This window comes from Bison bison, unplaced genomic scaffold, assembly GCF_000754665.1.
Source record: "Bison bison bison isolate TAMUID 2011002044 unplaced genomic scaffold, Bison_UMD1.0 scf7180017864143, whole genome shotgun sequence".
In the NCBI taxonomy this organism is placed as follows: domain Eukaryota; kingdom Metazoa; phylum Chordata; class Mammalia; order Artiodactyla; family Bovidae; genus Bison; species Bison bison.
In genome coordinates, this window is record NW_011494715.1 from 2215877 (window position 1) to 2228363 (window position 12487).

The following is a 12487-nucleotide window of genomic DNA, read 5'->3' on the forward strand; positions in this document are numbered from 1 at the left end:
GGTCATAACTTTTCTTCCAAGGAGTAAGTGTCTTTTAATTTCATGGCTGCAATCACTATCTGCAGTGATTTTAGAGCCCAAAAAATAAAGTCTGACACTGTTTCTACTGTTTCCCCATCTATTTCCCATGAAGTGATGGGACCAGATGCCATGATCTTAGTTTTCTGAATGTTGATCTTTAAGCCAACTTTTTCACTCTCTTCTTTCACTTTCATCAAGAGGCTTTTTAGTTCCTCTGTCCATTCTGAAGGAGATCAGCCCTGGGATTTCTTTGGAAGGAATGATGCTAAAGCTGAAACTCCAATACTTTGGCCACCTCATTCGAAGAGTTGATTCATTGGAAAAGACCCTGATGCTGGGAGGGATTGGGGGCAGGAGGAGAAGGGGACGACAGAGGATGAGATGGCTGGATGGCATCACTGACTCGATGGATGTGAGTCTCAGTGAACTCCAGGAGTTGGTGTTGGACAGGGAGGCCTGGCGTGCTGCGATTCATGGGGTCGCAAAGAGTCGGACACGACTGAGTGATTGATCTGATCTGATCTTACTTTCTGCCATAAGGGTGGTGTCATCTGCATATCTGAGGTTAGCGATATTTCTCCCAGCAATCTTGATTCCAGCTTGTGCTTCTTCCAGCCCAGCGTTTCTCATGATGTACTTGTGTAAGATTTATTTTAAAAAACAATGAAGTTTTCAAAGGCCAGTTATTCATCTCTTTGTCCTGGTACTTCAGAGACTTTTGTCATTATATTGTGGCATCTCTGTAATTCTTCAACATCTTCTGTGTCTACCATATTTATTTCTCATTACCTCTATACTAAAAACAAAACTGTGTACTTGTTTACGGAAAAATTACTATGATGTTCACTTTTCACAAAATATCTTCATAATATTGAGGAAATCTTTAAAATGTTTTTGGCTTTTCCTAAATAAACAAGTCCCAAACAAACCTTTAGAAAACCTTTTCTTTGTCAAACAGTATTCTTGTGAGGAAAGTCAAAGACAAATATCATAATATCACTTACTGTTGTTGTTCAGTCACTAAGTTGTGTCTGACTCTTTGCAACCCCAAAGAGATTCATGGACTGTAGCTTGCCAGGCTTCCCTGTCCTTCTACCTCTTGCAGTTTGCTCAAACTCACATTCACTGAGTTTGAGCAATGAGTCCATACCATCCAACCATCTCATCCTCTGTTGTCCCCTTCTCCACCTGCACAAAATCTTTCCCAGCATCAGGGTCTTTTCCAACGAAGCAGCTCTTTGCATCAGATAGCCAAAGTACTGGAGCTTCACTTACATGTGGAATCTAAAAAAAAATGACGCAGATGAACTTGTTTACAAATCGACTCACCGACAGAAAACGAACTTATGGTTACTGAAAGGGAGATGGGTGGGGAGGGATAAATTGGGAGCCTGGGATTAGCAGATACACACTACTATATATAAAACAAATGAAAAGGATCTACCGCGTAACACAGAGAAATATATTCGAGATATTGTAACAACCTATACTAGAAAAGAATCTGAAAAAGAATATATGTGTATGTATACACACATATGTATATATACTGAAACTGAATCACTTTGCTGTACACCTGACACTAACACAGCATTGTAGATTAACTATAATTTTTAAAATGGTTAATAAAAATACAGAAAAAAGAAAAGGGTGATCTAGAGACAGTGGCACCATTTGATTGCATGGCCAGTGAAGTCTTCAAGGAGGTGGCTTAAACTGAACCAGAGTGACAAAGAAGAACCAGTCCTCTGAGGTTTAGAGAAGGGGTCCCAGACAGAAAATCTGCTGAGGCAAAGGCCTTGTGGCAGGAGCAAACTTGTCCTGTCTGAGAGACATCGAGGTTAGTGCAATTGAAATTAGGCCACAGGGAAGAGAGGTATAAGATGCAATTAGCTGTCTAGGTGGGGACGAGTTTATGACTTTCTGTGAATCATTTGCATTTATTTTATAAGGAAAATTGTTAAGACTAGGAACAACAGCTGCTGCCTGGGCAAGGTAAATCTTTCTTCTGAAGTTGTGAACACTGAACAGTGGCCTCTCAGAGGACATTATCTTGCCCCCAACACTGGTACCTTGGTTCGCTAGCAGAAAGGGTCTTTGGTTTTTGTAACGGCAGCTGGACATCAGCTCTGAACTGGCTAAGCCATCTCACCCAAGAACCAGTCGATACAAAGTTACACCTCAATTAAACATGAACTTTCTTCTTTTCATCTCCACTTGCCTGGAATAAGGGGAGTATAATAGTGTAATTAATCTGTCATTGGTTTGGACTGTTATATCCTTATTGGCTCATTAAGAGACATTATCCTGTATGCTACTGGCTTGCGAAATTATTATTATTCCCACAGTGAACCCGTGTTAAATATTGTCAAAGACAGTCTTGGTCTTTGAACATAATCCTCCCCAAAACAACACAAAGAACTTTAAACATTTAGATCGTTTATTTTTGGCAGGATTATGTTATACCTGCCTTTCCTTCTCATTTTATTTTCTCTGCTTTTCTCCTTCAGTGTTAATAATACAGAAGTTATATAGAAATAATAATATATACATATCTCCTCCCTGGTTGCTCAGATGGTAAAGAATCTGCTTGCAAACGTAGGAGATCTGGGTTCAACCCCTGGGTCAGGTAGATCCCCTGGAGAAAGTAATGGCCACCCACTCTGGTATTCTTGCCTGAGGAACTCCATGGACAGAGGAGCCTGTCAGGCTATACTCCATGAGGTGGCAAAGAGATGGACATGACTGAGCGACTAACTCTTAATTTCACACACACACACACACATATATATGATCACTTCCTCTATTTACTACGCTTAGTCTCAATCCCCAGGTATCCTCGTATCTATTGAGTTCCTTATGAACTTTAGAAACTCACCTTAGTGTTACTTGGTTAATTTCCCCTGGTCTTTAAAAAAATATAGTTAAAATCACTTATATATGCACTTATCATGGCATTGATTATACTGCATGGTCAGTGTTGTTTTACTTGTATCTCCTTCCCTGATCATGACTTCTCCCTTCTCTGAACAACAGGAGTTTGCACTTTATAAGGATTTATGTTATTTCCTTAGGTCCCATGAGTATAACACAATTCCTGGCACATTGTATGCATATGATCAGTGTTTGATTGATGGATGAGTGTTAAAGTTTAGTTGACTTGCAAACAAGTAGCAGAGCTGGGAGCAAAACCAAAGCCTTGATCTACAGACAGAATTCCTGAGCAAAAGTATGGCGTCTGCATTGGTTATTCAAAATGTGTCATTTTATGAACACTATAGGTGTGCTGACTTGTTCCTGATATAAGTTAGTGAGCAAAATCTGTTTTCACTGCTTTAACTATAGTCTGGCCCTGGTGTTCATGTTCAGTGTGTGTAAACATATGGAAAAGTCTTTAATTCATGCCAATTCTGTGCAAAGAAGTCTACATTAAAAAAACAAAAGCAAAAACAGAAAACCTTGCAAAATACTTTGTTGGTAAAGATACTAGTGAGGCTTATTTTAATGACTATTTTGGGCTGCATTGTATCATTTTTTGAAGTTTCTTCCCAAGACCTTTCTTCTCCAATAACTGATGTCAGCTATGAGCCTTAGCTAGCTAAGGGTCAACGTTAGCAAAGTGCCTGCTGAAATTCTTCTACAAATGTTAATATAATCAACTTAGATTTTTGGGTGAGGTATTTTCTTCTTAGAAGTTTGTAGTATGCAAAGACTTTATCAACTCAGAATTATTAACTGGATGGAGAATATAGCTTATGGTTGAAAAATTGAAAGCTTTGTTAATATTGCTTTTTAATCCAAAGACAGACTTTCTCACCTCTTGTGAACATGAATTAATCTTGCTTTTCTTAAATTCATTTTCTAAATCATATTTTGTTTTAATATAATTGAAAAATTTTCATGTTATTATAAACATGGTTTCTGTAACCCCTAAGTCAAAATGAGAAAATAAATTTCTAAACTTCAATTTTTAACCAGAACTGGGTGAGATTTTAGCTGAATCTTCTTAAATAACAATCAATTGCTTGCTTCTGGGAAAAAAAAGAAATATGGATATTTTAATATGGACGATTTATTTAACTTCAGTAATTGAAGAAGCCAACTTTACTTTTATGTAATACTTATGTATTTTTTTGATAGAGTTCTCCAGAGAAAAGCCCATTTAATGTTCATAAGTGTAAATAATATTTGTAAAGTATAGTAAAAATGAAAAGTTGATGCATTTTATGTTTCTTTCAGAAAGCTCATTTACTTAGAAGCGTAAAGTTTATATTTTTATTAGATGATTTCTTCTTAAAAGGAGAATTCTAAACAAAGATGATAAAATGCTTCTTTTCATTAAAAAGATTTTTTTTTTTTAAAGGGGACTTTTGTAGGGAAAGATCACACACTTCCTTGTGTTCTTCAGCCAGCATCCTGTGTGTTATTTAGAGATCCTTTATCATGGAGGGTGGTCCAGTGGTAATTTACCAGGGGAAAAAAAGGAGTGTACAAAAATTTAATTATTATTTGACCTCAAATAATTATATGTCACTAAACTAATTAAAGAGCAAATTAACAATGTGCCACTAATGGGCAGTCTGCTCCTTGCATGACTCACTCATCTTTCACAAAGAATAAGTGATCTGTATTAGAAATGAGCCGAGAAGGATGTTTTTGGGGATAACTATTGCTGTCATTGCAATGTTAAATCGCAGGCTCAGCCCCTGGACAAAAAGAGACGGGCTTATCAGAGCCAGGAAAACAGAAGCCCCAGCCTGATAGCTCTGAGTCAAGGCCTTGTTTCAAAGCTATGACTCAGTGCAACGCAGCCCAGCCGGGCAGCCCTGTCCTCCAGCCCTCCCAATCCAGCCATTCACTCGCTAATGTGCGAGTTGCGTGCCTCACACCGATTATTTCTGTCAAGTCCTTCAGATCAGCCTTATTTTCTCGTAAGCATTCATCTTCATTTACAAGTGAATGAAGAGGGTGTCCATAGAGTAGAGTGAACTGTTCAATCAAAACAACAGCTGAAGAAACTGCTAGAAGAATGTTCACTGTAACACAGAGGCTTTTCACAGTTCAGTGTGGTTGTAGGTACGGTGGTCATGAGTGTGCTTGTGAAGTGGGGCAGGACATTTTACCGTGAGGATCAGAATCCTAGTTTACATGTGTCACTATTGAGTGGATATTTTTATGTTTATTTTTTCCCTTCTTAAAACTTTTATTTTTATAATTTTATTTATTTACTCTATTTATGTATTTTTGGCTGTACTGGGTCCTCGCTGCTGCATGGGCTTTTCTCTAGTAGAAGTGAGATGGGGCTTCTCTCTAGTTGTCTGCACTGGCTTCTCACTGCAGTGGCTGCTCTTGTTGCGGAGCACGGGTTCTAGGCCCACGGGCTTCAGTAGTTGTGGCTCCTGGGCTCTAGAGCACAGGCTCAATAGTTGTGGCGCACCAGTTTAGATGCTCCTCTGCATGTGGGAACTTCCCAGACCAGGGCTCAAACCTGTGTCTCCTGCACTGGCAGGAAGATTTTTTATCACTGAGCCACCAGGGCAGCCCCCTTTTTACAACTTTTTATGACTTCTTTTATGCAAGTCATCCCTTCTTGGGGCTAAACTACAAAGACATATTTTTTCATTGTTTCTTTATTTAATCACCTACATTATGTAATTGGTTGATTAAGGGGCAACAGCCTAGTGATCCAGTATAAGTAAGACTGTATGTCCATCAACAATAGCCCAAGTGTGATAATGAATAACAATTGCCAGTGTACAGACATGACAGGAGTGGGGGTTCCATGGAAAGCCCCCATCCTTGATGTCAGCCTTGGTACTCAGGGCTGTCTATTACTACTAGGTTTAGAAAGAGGCTAAATCAGAAGCCCAGAATTTTATTTGAATTCAATTGACACCATGCTGGTCAACACTTTCCCAAATTTTTTCTGGCACCTGGACTTCCAACATATAACTTCTGATGTGAACCCAAAATTTCTGATGACAACCTCTGTTTCATCTTAACTTATTGAGAAATGATCCTTATTCCCGGTTACCTCTTGTTGCTCAGCTGGTGAAGAATCTGCCTGCAATGCAGGAGACCTGGGTTCGATCCCTGGGTTGGGAAGATCCCCTGGAGAAGGGAAAGGCTACCCACCCCAGAATTCTGGCCTGGAGGAATTCCATGGACTCTATAGTCTATGGGGTTGCAAAGAGTTGGACATGACTGGGCAACTTTCACTTTCACTGGCTAATAGGAAGTTTTGCAATAAACCATCTGGAATTTGAGTGGAGTGATTGCAAGTAATTTAACATAAAATAATTGTTATTTAATAGGTGAGAAAGAGATGCTTAGAGAAATTACTATGATTTGTTCCAACAGCACAAAGCTGATAGAACTTGTACTTTCTGAGTATAAATCTCTTGTTCTTTCCAGTTGCTCTCTGTGATGGACTGAACTGTGTCCTCTCCCCCATCCTCATTCATGTATTGCAGTCCTAACCCCCAAAGTGACTGTTTTTGGAGATAGGGCTTTTAAAGAGGTGACTAATGATGCATGAGATTATACAGGTGGGGCCCTAATCCAACAGGACTGGTGTCCTTTTAAAATGAGGAAGAGACATCAGGGCCATAGGCACATGGAAAAACAGCCATGTGAGGACCCAGGAGAAGACAGCCAAGGAGAGAGGCCTCTGGAGAAACCAACTCTTGATCTTGGGTAGACTTTGGGAAAATAAATTTCTATTAAATTAAAAAAAGATGAAGAAGAGGTAACAAAAACAGCCTCTTCCACTCACATGATAGGACTTGGAACACCATATATTTTTTGATCCAAGGATACTCCATTTGTCTCTGATATTAAGTTCAAAATATCTGAATGAAAAGAAATCTATTCTATTAACATTTGAACGTCTTGCCTCATGAATCATGTAATGGAAATGTAATTATATTTGTCAGATGAAAAATACTACTAAATACTTTAATGTTTGGAAATGTCAGTTTGATTAGAACATTTCTCTTTTCTTTTGAATGACAAATACTGAATAGACGCGGACTTCAAAAAATCAGGAGAAAAATGCAATATTTTTCTTAAAAAAAAATGTGTTGACACAAGCCTCCATTTTTCCTACTTGAAATGTGAGACAAAATGTTTTTATTTAGACTTAGTGTTATGTTAAATTTCACCCAAGGATTATACTTTTTCTTTTTTTTTTAAATTTTATTTTATTTAACTTTACAATATTGTATTGGTTTTGCCATATATCAAAATGAATCTGCCACAGGTATACATGTGTTCCCCATCCTGAACCCTCCTCCCTCCTCACTCCCCATACCATCCCTCTGGGTCGTCCCAGTGCACCAGCTCCAAGCATCCAGTATAATGCATTATACTTTTTCTATTTCTGTATGTTCCTGTACAATTTCTAATTATATATTTTGACTTAGTTGTGAAAATATTACTAAAAAATGTTAAAATAAAATATAGAATGTTGCATTATAAGAATAAAAATATAATTAAATATAACTATTTATAAATCTTATTAATATGGCTACACAGTATTAAAAAAAAATCAAAGTATTACCCTAATATAACCTGTTTGGAAAAGTAAATAGCTAACATTCTTCAAAGTATGAAGTACAGAAAATAGAATATATGTTATTTGGAATGAACATTCAAGAAAAAGTTATTTTGATTACAAATTGAATTTTAATGATGATGTCTTCCAATTTTTTCAGAATATAGAAACTGAGTAACACAGCTGAAAATTATCTTATTTGAAAAAATATTCAGGGATGAATGTAGGTGAGGTGGTTGTATTACTATATAATGTGAGAGGAAAAATAAGGATTAACATAATAAAATACGTCTTTAATACAGATGGCTAACAAACACATGAATGCAGATGGCTAACAAACACATGAAAAGGTGTTGAACATCATTGGTTATTAGAGAAATGCAAATCAAAACTACAATGAGATACTATCTCACACCAGTCAGAATGGCCATTATCAAAAAGTCTACAAACAATAAATGCTGGAGAGGGTGTGGAGAAAAGGGAAGCCTCTCGCATTGCTGGTGGGAATGTAAATTGATATAGCCACTGTGGAAGGTGGTATGGAGATTCCTTAAAAACTAGGAATGTTTTTTTATGACCATATTACCACCATATGACCCAGCAATCCCACTACTAGGCATATACCCTGAGGAAACCAAAATTGAAAAGAACACATGTGTCCCAAAGTTCATTACAGCACTGTTTACAATAGCTAGAACACGGAAGCAACTTAGATGTCCATCAACAGATGAATGGATAAAGAAACTATGGTACATATATACAATGGAATATTACTCAGCCATAAGAGGGAATGCATTTGAGCCAGTTCTAATGAGATGGATGAACATAGAGCCTATTATACAGAGGGAAGTAAGTCAGAAAGAGAAATATAAATATTGTATACTGAGACATATATATGGAATCTAGAAAGATGGTACTGATGAATTTATTTTTAGGGAAGCAATGGAGAAACAGACATAAAGAACAGACTTATGGACATGGCGGGAGGAGAGGAGGGAGAGGGTGAGATGTATGGAGAGAGTAACATGGAAATTTTCAATGCCATATATAAAATAGCCAATGGCAATTTGCTGTATGATTTAGGGAACTCAAACAGGGGCTCTGTGACAATCTAGAAGTGAGAGATGGGGAGGGAAATGGGAGGGAGGTTTGGGAGGGATGGAACATGGGTGTACCTATGGCTGATTCTTGTTGAGGTATGACAGAAAACCACCAAATTCTGTAAAGCAATTATCCTTCAGTTAAAAAGATAAAGAGGCAAGTAAATAAAATATGTCTTTAATATAGCACTTTAGAAGTGGAGTATTTTCAAATGTAAAAATAATCACTTATTTAGAAGAGTAATACATATTTGTTGTCTAAAAGTTAAAATTCCTATAAAATTATGTTTAGCCATGAATAAGGGACTTCTCTTTCTCATGAAATCCAAATATAGACTATACTTACTTTATGTATATAAATGACAAGGGGAAACTGGAAAGAGGGGGAGAAAGGAAGAAAATGTCTTCATTTATAGCAGACGGTTAAATGCACCTTGGGATATATTCATTATGGACATACACAATTAATCCTTCAAGAGACTGCAGCTCACCTCATGCTTTCCTTACCTGTTCCCTGGTTTACACCTGCACATTAGCAGTGCACCTGGCTGAAATGTCAGTGACTCCCAACACCAGCTTGTTAAATCTTTTTCTATAAATTTTACTCTTTAAAATGTAGCAAAATAAATTCAGAAACAAAGAAATGCACCTACATAAACAAGGAGATCCCTGAAAAGCATAAGCAGCCACTGGATTCAATGAGAAAACACAGGTGGAATGAGAGTTTAAGGGACCTTAGAGCACTATGAATATTTTTCACAGCATCACAACTCACAGCGTCAGAAACACCTGGTTCTGCAAACGGGCTGGTCCACTGGGAAAATTTTCCACAGCGTTCAATGAGCCTCAGAGTAGGTTTAATGCATAGAATGGTACGTAGAAGATTATGTAGATTTCAGCTACATGCTCAACTGAAGTTAAAAATACCCTGGCCAAGGGCTTTCTTGGCAACTATTGTTCTGTCCACAGTAAATAAATCTTTATTATGCACTCTTACTTCACATATTAGTAGAAAAACTTTAATTATTATGGAACTTGCCTGATTTGGAGAACATACTGGGGTTTAAATCAACGGATTCTAATTTGATGTGAAGATCTAAGACATCCTTAGGCATGTCTTAAAACATGTAAGCAATATACTTAGTAAACAATAATTCCCATTCTGTTACCCATTGCAGTCCTTCATCTGTGCCCAGTGACCACCTATATGCTTCCTGTCTTTATGATTTGGATTATTCTAAGTAACTCATTTCAAATAAAGTAACTTTATTTTTGGGGGCTCCAAAATCACTGCAGATGGTGACTGCAGCCATGAAATTAAAAGACGCTTACTCCTTGGAAGGAAAGTTATGTCCAACCTAGGTAGCATATTGAAAAGCAGAGATATTACTTTCCCAACAAAGGTCCGTCTAGTCAAGGCTATGGTTTTTCCAGTGGTCATGTATGGATGGGAGAGTTGGACTGTGAAGAAAGCTGAGTGCTGAAGAATTGATGCTTTTGAACTGTGGTGTTGAAGACTCTTGAGAGTCCCTTGGACTGCAAGGAGATCCAACCAGTCTATTCTGAAGGAGATCAGCCCTGGGATTTCTTTGGAAGGAATGATGCTGAAGCTGAAACTCCAGTACTTTGGCCACCTCATACGAAGAGTTGACTCATTGGAAAAGACTCTGATGCTGGGAGGGATTGGGGGCAAGAGGAGAAGGGGATGACAGAGGATGAGATGGCTGGATGGCATCACTGACTCGATGGACATGAGTCTGAGTGAACTCCGGGAGTTGGTGATGGACAGGGAGGCCTGGCGTGCTGCAATTCATGGGGTTGCAGAGTCGGACATGACTGAGCGACTGAACTGAACTGAACTGAACTGAGTGATTGGTGGTTTTGAACACCTTTCATGTATTTATTTATCATTTATATATCTTTTTTTTTTTTTTGAGAAAAGTCTACTTAAATCCTTTTGATCATTTTTAAACTGGACTGGTTAGGGTTTTGATAGTCTGAAATAGTCTAGGATTGTAACACTCTACCAAAAGTCCTTCTAGCATGTTATTCTGGAGATACTAGGAACAAGAATATGTCATTATGGAACCAAATTAATTGAACACGATCCTCTTCTATTTATACTCTTGGGATTATTTAGCAATTCACTTATTTTATGTAGCTTGCTCACAAGATATATTTTTAAATATTTAAATTTAAACTTTGGCTGAACATTCAGAAATTAAATTCAACCTATAACTATGTTTGAATGTTTATAACTAAAAATAGTTTAAATGATAAAATAATTCTGCACACAGCCAACTTTAGGTCTAATGTAGGTAGAAAGGGAATAATTAGTAAAGATGGGTTTTGAAAAGATGTTTATAAATGGAATTCCTCATCAAGCTTAATCATCTTTCAGGCTTCACAACTGGTCACAGCATTTAACATCTAAGAAAAGTTTTCAAAGCATAAATTTCTTTTTAGTAACTATGACAACATTCAAAACAAGAATTTTAAAAGGGCTCTATTTTTCTCCCTTTTTACTTTTGGCAATAATCATTTCTGCTTCGGAAAAAAGTTCATCTAAATTTATTGCACTTCTCAACTTAGAGATTAGTGCATACCACAAATTAGCTCTGTTTTAGCTTTAGGATGCAATTTACAGTAATAGAAAGAGACTTAAAAGTGTTGGTGTGAAATGGTGTTAAATTATATTTTACACGCTTTAACTTAAAGTGTCAGGTACATTATATTTTTTCATGTTTCTTAGAATGCCATTGCTTGCTTTCTTTCAATTAATTTTTATTATAGTTACTTTACAATGTTGTGTTAATTTTTGCTGTACAACAAAGTGAATCAGCTATACATATTTCCCTTCTTTTTTGGATTTCCTTCCCATTTAGGTTACCACAGAGCATTGAGTGGGCTTCCAGGATGGCTCAGATGGTAAAGAACATGCCTGCAATGCAGGAGACCCAGGTTCAGTCCCTCGGTGAAGAAGATCCCCTGGAGAAGGAAATGGCAACCCACTCCAGTATTCTTGTCTCGAGAATTTCATGGACAGAGGAGCCTGGCAGGCTACAGTCCATGGGGTTGCAAAGAGTTGGACATGACTGAGCAACTAACATACACACACATACACACACACACAGAGCATTGAGTAGCATTCCCTGAGCTATACAGTAGATTCTCATTAGTTATTTATTTTATACATATTAATGTATATACATATATCAATCAATTCAGTTCAGTTCAGTCGTTCAGTTGCATCTGACTCTGAGATCCCACAGACCGCAGCACTCCAGGCCTCCCTGTCCATTACCAACTCCCAGAGTTTACTCAAACTCATGTCCATTGAGTCGGTGTTGCCATCCAACCATCTCATCTTTTGTCTACCATCTCATCCCTTCTCCTCCTGCCTTCAGTCTTTCTCACATCAGGGTCTTTTCAAATGAGTCAGTTCTTCGCATCAGGTGGCCAAAGTATTGGAGCTTCAGCATCAGTCCTTCCAGTGGATATTCAAGACTGATTTTCTTCAGGATTGACTGGTTTGATCTCCTTGAAGTCCAAGGGACTCTCAAGAGTCTTCTCCAACACCACAGTTCAAAAGCATCAATTCTTTGGTACTCAGCTTTCTTTACAGTCCAACTCTCACATCCATACATGACTAATAGAAAAACCATAGCTTTGACTACACAGACCTTGTTGGCAAAGTAATGTCTCTGCTTCTTAATATGCTGTCTAGATTGGTCATACCTTTTCTTCCAAGGAGCAAGCGTCTTTTAATTTCATGACTCAAGTCACCATCTGCAGTGATTTTGGAGCCCCCCAA